Raw genomic sequence first — 8,738 nt, 5'->3', positions numbered from 1 at the left:
CTGAGATGGTGTAAAATCAGCAGTTGAAGCTTTCTGCTAAATTGTGCAATAATGTAGTTTGGAGTATTTCTGTAGGCCAAGAATTCAGGACACTTGGTTAAGGTTGACCTCTAAGTCCACATTCTTCACCATGGAAACAGCAGTTCAACAACACAATCTCAATTTAAGATCAGCTCACCAGTTTGTTTTCAAGCTTAAGACATTATCACATGTTCTTAATCAGAAGGTGGAGTTTTCACAGTTGTCCCAGAACTGTAGATGTTTAAACATTCCAAACTCAACGCCTAAGCCAGAGTGCTATTTGAAAAAGATATCTGAAAGGATTCCCAAAACCAATGGCCCGATTGCCATGACACTGATGTCAGTGATTATCCGTGGACCCCGGAGGATGATCTGGTAAGCAAATGCTGCTGCCACTATGAATGGTGTGATCATGTGCAAGAATCTTGTTGCAGGTCATAGATTCATTTTTGTCCCAATGGTATTGGTTAAAGCCGACTAATCAATATTTTTCTATAGATCAAGCGTAGAGCAGGTCATCCTTCAATAACATGATTGGGGGTTCGATCCCCAGCTAGTTCATGTCGATGTGTCCTTGGGCAAGACACTTAACCCCACATTATATATATATATATATATATATATATATATATATATATATATATATATATATATATATATATATATATATATATATATATATATATATATATATATATATATATATATATATATATATATATATATATATATATATATATATATATATATATATATATATATATATATATATATATATATATATATATATATATATATATATATATATATATATATATATATATATATATATATATATATATATATATATATATATATATATATATATATATATATATATATATATATATATATATATATATATATATATATATATATATATATATATATATATGATTGAAAATAGATTAAATTAATTGCAAAGTAAGTAGATAGTAGAGCCAAGTGAGTACTTTTGTATTTTTACTTAAGTTAAAGCATGAAGGTAGGATTTTTCACTATAAGTAATAATGTATCTTTAAAGTGGCATTGCTACTTTTACTAAGTAAAATATATCAGTACTGCCACCACTGTGGCTTGTTAACAGGATGAAGATATGATTGGGAAGATGACTGAGTATCACCAAGTCTATGATCCTCTCTCCTCCACTAAACTTATGCATCGGTGTCTCTCTGTACCAAAACACTGTGGACCGAGCCTGAAGATGTCTGTAAGACTCCCTAGAAACACATTCAGGTATGCTTGTCTGGTTTTGGGGTGCTGCCCCTGAAGAAGTATTATCACTTTGGCAGGAGTCAGGATAGGATAGCTCCTGTGTTTTACAAGGGTCTTATTTAAATGCTTTTGGACATTGTTCCTAACGTTGCTCTGATGTTTGACGCAACTGCAATAGCTGAGAACTGGAAACATCAGTAAAATGAAGTAGATATGTATATTTGTGGTCCTTTTAAGTGTGTGCAGAAGACAATTTGACTTGTCATATTAGGTGTTGCTAATAACATGGACAATGACTGCATTCTATTCAGGTGTCTCATAAATCATGACACTGAGGAACATGCAGCATAAACAATGTCAGGAGCCTGAAATGGAAGCAGCCGTCATTCATTTTATTATGAAGGAATTAAAATACAACCAAACTGTACAGAGCCAATGAAAATGTTTAGTCTGGATCGGAGGGTCCCGGGACAGAGGATGTCGCATGTGTACGGATCGTAAAGCCCTCTGAGGCAAATTTGTGATTTGGGGCAATACTAAATAAATTGAATTATTTATACTTGTGCTTTGTACAATTTGTGTTTTTTGAGCTAGTGGAAAATAGAGAGGAGACTGCCAGACGAAATTCACAGACATTGTAATTACATAGTCAAATTCAGTCAAGTCAATCTTATTTATGCATCGGCAAATCATGAGTTTTTGTCACGGGGTGTGGTGGAGGACTCAAACGCAGACCAGACCAGAAATAGAGTGAAGCATGTATTTAATGATTACTTAAATCAAAACAGGAAACTTACAAGAACACAGCAGGGAATCCACGGACGAGACAAGAGACGAGGGGGGGAAATCCAGCAGGACGAGGCAGGGCAGGCAGACTGGGAAACCGGGAACAGGACGAGCCAAACGGGTAGGTAGACATGGAAATGATCTGACAGAGAGTGACTGAGAGGCAGTAGTTTATATAGTGGCTTGAACAGGTGAGGGGAGGTGTGCTGATGAGGAGGGAGTGCTTGATTAGTGAGGCAGGTGAAGGGAGTTAGGCTGATAATGAGGGAGTGGCTGATAGAGTGAGGAGGGAGGAGCTACACAAAGACACACAGACACAGAACACAGAAGGCAAAGCCTGATCGTGATAGTTTTCTCAAGACACTTTTCATGTAGAGCAATTCTAGCCCTGGTGTACTCTATGCTATGGGTGGGCACCATCTGCCTCCAAAGGTTGGGCTATGAGACAAAGTGAGTGAGAGGAAAGGAGAGATACACAGCAGCAACAATGATAACACAACAGCTGTAATAATTATGGAAATGGCTTATTAATAATAATAATAATAATAATAATAATAATGATAATGGTAGTGGGGGGTTTATATTATAGAATGATACTCAGTGCCACGTGGATGCCAACAGGTTTTTCCTTTTCTCCAAAGGGTAACATTTGGCTTGGGAGATTATTTATGTTGTACTTCAAATAAGTCATTTTAGATATATTGAGACTGTACCAAATCTGAGATTTACAGCCTGGTGAGATTTACGTTTTTTGGAAAAGAAAAGAAAGGTGAAATTAAACTGCATGTGCTGTCACCGTTTTCCAAGTTCTCAGCATGAACTTGATGAGTGCAGTGTTATTATTACTGATAGAAATGATCCATGAAAATAGAGTCGCTGAAATATCTTTCAGCCAGATTTTGAGTATCACTAAAGATTGATCTTTTGATCCAAAAGTATTACAATACTACTTTACAATTCTGGTAATGTGTCTTTTTTAGCCCTTATCAGCATGTAGTGTAGAATTTGAAGCGAATATGTTATTAAATATATGAATATTCTTCACCTTTCTCTATTTCATGTTTTCGGAGTTTGTAGTAGCTAATCTTATTGTTGGCAATGTTTGTTTTACAATATTCCTGTAACAACGCAAAGTATATGTGTCAGAACAAGTCAAATGTATTCGAATGGATTGTACTCCTTTTGATATTTCTGTAACGGGTTTTCTATGATTTAATACGATATTCTTGCTCTAGCCTACTTTTTGAATTTTTACATGGTATCATACTCTTCGGTAGCTTGAATGCCCTGCTGTTGTAAGGAGGCAAAAAGTAGTTTGTGCATTATGTGATGCAGCTTTCTGCGGGAGCTGTGACCCATATTTCAAACGGATAGGCGCTTGTTTCCGGCAGCCTTCAAAACGCATTTATCTTCAGCGCAGTCGGCAGGGCTGAATGAATCAGGCCTGTTAGAGCGCTGCCAGAGAAGATACAGAAAAGCATTACACTCTGTATTCGTCTTTATGCTGCTTCACGTGAGCGACATTTACATTTTGCCTCCGTCTTGCATATAAGCTTATTTTCAGGAGAAATGTTCCTTAGTCGCATTGACTGATTCAGTTTGGGGTATTTTCATCCGTTAATATGATAATATAATAAGTTGTAAATTCTGAGGAAACACAATCTAAATATAAAATGGCCCGTCCTCTGAAGCATAGGCCTACTATACAGGCAGTGAGCAGAACATATAAACCAGCAGTGCGCAATGTAGTGAAACCCGATGCAATAAGTCTGCAATATATTCAGTGAAGAATTCCATTACATGATGCTCTGTTTCCTATTTTCCGCTCTCGTAATATCGGGAAGGAGAAGACTATTTTTATTTCTATTATTATTATTATTTTAGTTTTTTGACCGTGTAAAGAGCCTCAGTGGAATCGGATTTGGAAGAGACCACACACCCAGGCCCGCAGCTCAGAATCTGGACCTAAACATGATGTGCTTTTCGTCTGTTGAAGACGAAAAGCAATTGTTTGCTCAATGTATAATTCAAAAGGTGAATGTGGCTGAGAAGTTATTATATTTGATGACAGTGTGACAGCACATACGGACAAATTGTCACCCTCCATAAAAGTCACTTTACAGATTAAAATAAATATAATAGCCCAGTACAATAATACTAATACTAATAATTTACATTATTGTTGTTATTATTGTTACTGCTATTGTTGTTACTGTTATTATCATTATTATTCTTGTTGTTGTTGTAAAAATAATAATAGACAGTAATAATTTAGACACGGCACACAGAGAAATCCTTCGGATTTAAACGAAGCGCGTGATAATTTCGGTCAGTTGTTGTCAAATTAAATGAATATTTATCAATAATCATAAAGGCCCATTTAGGCCTTCTCCAGTCTGCTCTGACGGGTGCTCTCCCCGTCAATACAAACCGCAGCGAATCGTTACAGGCTGACAGTGATAAATGAACCAAAGCTCCACTGCCTTTATTTATTTATGTATTCTTCTATGTCCTGTGCCGCACATGTGGAGAAGGTAGCATACAAAATACCCTGGAAAAGTACAAATTAAAATTGTCAGTGGTTCATTGAAAACGAAGGGATTTACACATTTTAAGGAAACAACCTTTCGTTTTGTTTTAATTTCTCTAGGACTACATCTTTGTCTCTCCGTGTCACAGTCACACACAGCCTGCATCGAACCATTCCAGCAGTAGACCAAATATAAACAACCAGATCTAGTCAAAGCTGCAGCCTCCGACTTCGCTCTGATTTTCTTGAATTTAGTATCCAGGCCATCCATCATTCCTGTCACCATCAATCGAATAACGCAAGACAACTGCAATCCCGTCTCATATCGAACCAGAGCTGGCTATGTGACCTGCTCCACCAACTAATGTCGTTGCTTAAACCATTTTCTCCAACGCCTACACTGACCTTTCTCTTCGGGCTTTAAAGTGAGCCCGCAGGAAAATAACAGAACGGAAACGATCAGAATCAGGCCGGTCATCTGCTCTTCACATTAAAAACACTTTGCCGAATCCTTGTTTTGTCTTCGTCAATTTACTCTTTATTTTGGTTTTAGTGCAGACTTCTTCTGTGTTTTGGTGCTAAAAACTATTCAAAACATTGTCAAAAATGGAACTCAATCGCCATTAAGTCATGTCTTGTCAGTTTCAATTTATAAGAACACAAGTAGGCTAAAATAAAACAGAAGAAAGAGACGCAGTGCATGAAGAACATAAACAAACATTCAGATATTTAGTTTTCCTTTAAACATCTTGGTTTGAGTTGGGATTTAAAAAACATGTCAGTGGTAAATGCTCTCTCTAACATCTAGTGATTACAAGCGCAGACATGGACAGAAACAGTCAAATGAAAAGCATCTATACAGCACAACAATTCAAACTCTCACCGAGTCCTCCTCATTTTTTAAAAAGATATTCACAGTGTGTCTTGTTCGGTGTGTGTGTTTTCTTTGTACAATATTTTCCAGAGGAGATGGGCATAGGGCATTGGGTGGGGGGGGGGGGGGGGGGGGGCGTCTCCCTTTTGGTCCGTCGTTTTAGAAAAATAAATAAATAATTTAAAAAGAAATGGAGAGGAGTCTAACTGCTTTTTTTCCATCATGAAGTGTTGTACAATAGGCCGAAGCTGTACGGGTCCTTGCAGCCTACAGCCCCGGGTCTCTGCTCCGTTTCAAGTCAAAGTTTGTGGGCGGGCTCTGGCGCAGAGCTTAGGCGTTTCCATGGTGATACTCTACACGCGCGCACCGTGCAAGCTCAGGCAAGGTGAGGTGGGGGTGTTCAAGTGTGTGAACGGTCAGGTGGGTTTGACGTGGTGGCTGCAGAGGCAGCTCCAGTGGCTACTGAGCTCCACAGCAAGATGAAGAAGATCCCTGAGCCAACCATGGAGGCCTGGATACACAGGGACAGAGGACAAGGCACAGAGGTTAGGATACGAAAGTCCAGGTCTGGTTCAAGACTTAACTGGCAGCCCCCAAAACCCCAAAATTATAGAGACATCAAAGTTAAGAGCGATCAAGTGAATCTTGCCTTTTTTTTGCATCCATTTTTGATTGTGTGTATAACACATATTCCAAGGTTTTGCCGAGGCATTTATTGAAAACTGACGCTCTTCAGTTGTCTTATTTTGTACAACACCTAAAAAATGGGACTCACTTTAGCTGACACCATCTACAGTAGTTTTGAATCTTCCAACATCAATAAACACAGCATGTATAGCAGTTCTAGGAAAACTATGCATCTTTGGCCTAAGATGTGACAGATGATTCAGGGTCATATTTTTGTTTAATACGCATGTCATTTTTAATTGTCACATATAAATAGAGCTATAGATATAAATAGAGGCATGAATTGTGAACTGCATGTAACCTATCCCGAACATTAGAAACAATAACCTCTGTAAAGCAGGGAATCAAAATGGCAATAGGAAGACCCACTCAACCCACTCAACCCCCTCAGCCACAGCTGGACCCTTCGGACATCCGTCATTCTGCAGGACCGTACCATTCTGACTTTATACTCTCAGGAGTCTGACTTTACTCACAGAATTCTGACTTTTCTTAAAATGTTTGTTTGAGTGGAATGAACCATTTCCTTCAATTTATGATCACTGGGTAGAAAAAGTTGTGTATAATCTATACAATTCTGAAATTCTATGTTATGTGAAAACACTTTTGAACTTTATTGGAAAATATGGAAGCGGATAAACTGAACCCATAATGTAACTGTTTTCACTCCTGTGTGACTTATTTATTCATGACTTCAAATGGAATCATTTGTCTGGTTAAAGTGTTGTTATGGGCGAGGTGGGGGATATTAAAAAGAGAACCCTCACTAAAGGTCCACTTACAAGCTTTTACTGAAGCTTTAAACCTCTTCTTACAATCTTTGTGGATGGACTTTGCTCAGCTGGAGATACTTAAGTTCAATTGTCATCATCTGACTTACTGAAAGTATGGAGCTTAGAGGATGTTGCTATGCAATACTTCCTCCATCCGCTGATGAAGACCATGGGATGCATTTGAAAGCTCCAGAGAAACTGAGGACCTCGACTGAAGATTATTTTGTCAAACTACTTTTTCAGTTCTTCATTTTCTTAACAATTTTGACTTTAATCTTTGTTTCATCACTTTTCATTTTTCTTTGAGATTTATCTCAGAAGAATCATTTAGGTCTCATTCCTCTTCCGTCATGTTGCTTTTGAAATTAACTCTTTCAGATATTCTCTCAAAAACATTTAAACTCCAGATGTGCAGTATGAAATGAAGCATATTGAGGACTCAGCTGTATTGTGCAGCAGAGAGGAGAGTAAAGTAGTGCAGATTCACTCATGTATTCCATAATGGTTAAATGTTATGGCTCGGGCTTTATCGTGCATAGAAAACCCTCATATTACTCCAAACATGGCTCTCTTCCTTCCTGCAGTCCTGTGGAGATTTACTGCTGCAGTCAGCATATGCTCTCACCACAGATCAAATTAGGGAAGCAAAAACATCCGGCTCTACTGAGCTATACTGTAACTAGTCAATGATCCATCAATGAAAATAATTAGATTAAATACTCCCTAAAAGTATATAGGCATAATTTACTCAGAACCTGATGTCACTATGCAGATAGATGTATATATTCATTTATTTTTTTACATGAAGCGTCACAATCTGCTCTTTGAACTTTATTAGCAAAGCTGGGGGAATTATCAGACAGGGAAGAGGGGGCTTGGTGAAAATTGACCCAGTGAAAAAAAATGAAGCAAGTACAGCTCCTATTTACATATAAAGAGCTCTATTAATCAAGGTAAGTGTCATTACAGCGTGGCTCATTGAGCAGTGGAGAGTGGGTGTTAAATAAAATTTTCTGTGCTTGGGTGCCTCCGGCATGCCATACGTCTTGATTTGAGAACTGTCAGCAGTGGTGGGGAGCTGATAGAGGCTGGAGGAGGGGGAATAGTACCCCGATTCTTAATCAGATTGCCAGGGGAGAGGAGATGGAGGAAAAGAAAAATGGAGGAAGAGGAGCAGAGAGATGGAGAGGGAAAGAGGAAGTGTTCTGGAGATAGAGTGATGGAGATGAATGTGTTTCCCACACATATTATTAATAATAATATATATATTGTTTTATTTTCTGTCCAAAGTCAAGATGCACACAGGTGACTGTATATAGACCATGATCTAAATACTATATTCCAACTTGCTAAAAGATCAATATCAGGACCAAATTCTGGTGGGAAGATAATTAATGACATACAATCCTACAACCCTAACTGGTTGCTTTGGCCCTGTGTTGTACTCACCAGGTTAGATGCTGATGAGATCCGGGAACAGGGTGACATTGGTACTAACAATATTCATAAAATTGCCAGAATCGGCTCCCCTTGTTAGACAATCATACAAGCAAATCATTCTAAGATGACTAATGCTGACAGAAACGAAGGTCATAACTATGACAACAAATTCCAAGTTGCAATAAACTGGAATTATCCTGAAAGAATGAAATCTCAAAAAGCAGTATGCTCACAGGCTGTCTTGCCTTAAAATCAAACCGTGACAAGAAAAGCAAATATTGATACTGTGAAAAGACAAGATCATCCACTTCTGTGAATATATTTCTTGCATCAACATAAATGGGCTTGTAAATGGACTTGTTCAGCGCTTTTC

The sequence above is a fragment of the Anarhichas minor genome, unplaced genomic scaffold (assembly GCF_050575085.1).
Source record: "Anarhichas minor isolate MPS153535 unplaced genomic scaffold, ASM5057508v1 ptg000136l, whole genome shotgun sequence".
NCBI classification, from domain to species: Eukaryota; Metazoa; Chordata; class Actinopteri; order Perciformes; family Anarhichadidae; genus Anarhichas; species Anarhichas minor.
Note: the sequence above shows the minus strand (reverse complement) of the source record.